This window comes from Notothenia coriiceps, unplaced genomic scaffold (assembly GCF_000735185.1).
Source record: "Notothenia coriiceps isolate Sejong01 unplaced genomic scaffold, NC01 NC01_scaffold00000339, whole genome shotgun sequence".
Taxonomy (NCBI): domain Eukaryota; kingdom Metazoa; phylum Chordata; class Actinopteri; order Perciformes; family Nototheniidae; genus Notothenia; species Notothenia coriiceps.
In genome coordinates this window covers 19,463,000-19,463,540 of record NW_011333040.1, presented here as the reverse complement: position 1 = coordinate 19,463,540, position 541 = coordinate 19,463,000, and positions in this window count along the sequence as shown.

Genomic DNA, 541 nt, shown 5'->3' with positions numbered 1-541 from the left:
ACGAACGAAGTAAGTAAGTAAAGAAGAAGTAGAGGAGGAGAGTGTGTGTGTGTGTGTGTGTGTGTGTGTGTGTGTGTGTGTGTGTGTGTGTGTGTGTGTGTGTGTGTGTGTGTGTGTGTGTGTGTGTGAGAATTAAGATAAGAGAACACTAAGAAAGAAGGCTGCTTACAAACTAATTATTACTAGCAAACAGTTTTATAATTACGTCAAACTATTTATTTATCCTGTCCTATACGATGGTGTGTGAGTGTGCTTGAGTGAGCACAGCATTTTTTTTAAACAACAAATGCTGAGATGCTACTTGACTAGATTATTGCCTTTGCCTGGCAGCAAACTCACACTTAACCATGTAGACTAACAGAAAGAAAACCGCACATTACGAGGAGTGTTTCAGTGAGACAAGACAGCATTTGTCCTAATTTGGTAATCCCTGTTCTACACATGAGAGTGAGAGATAAACCCAGGCAGGGCTGCACGGAGAGACCCCGTCCTGACACATTTCTCTTTTAACGTTCCTGATAGCCTTTGACCCTGAAACGGC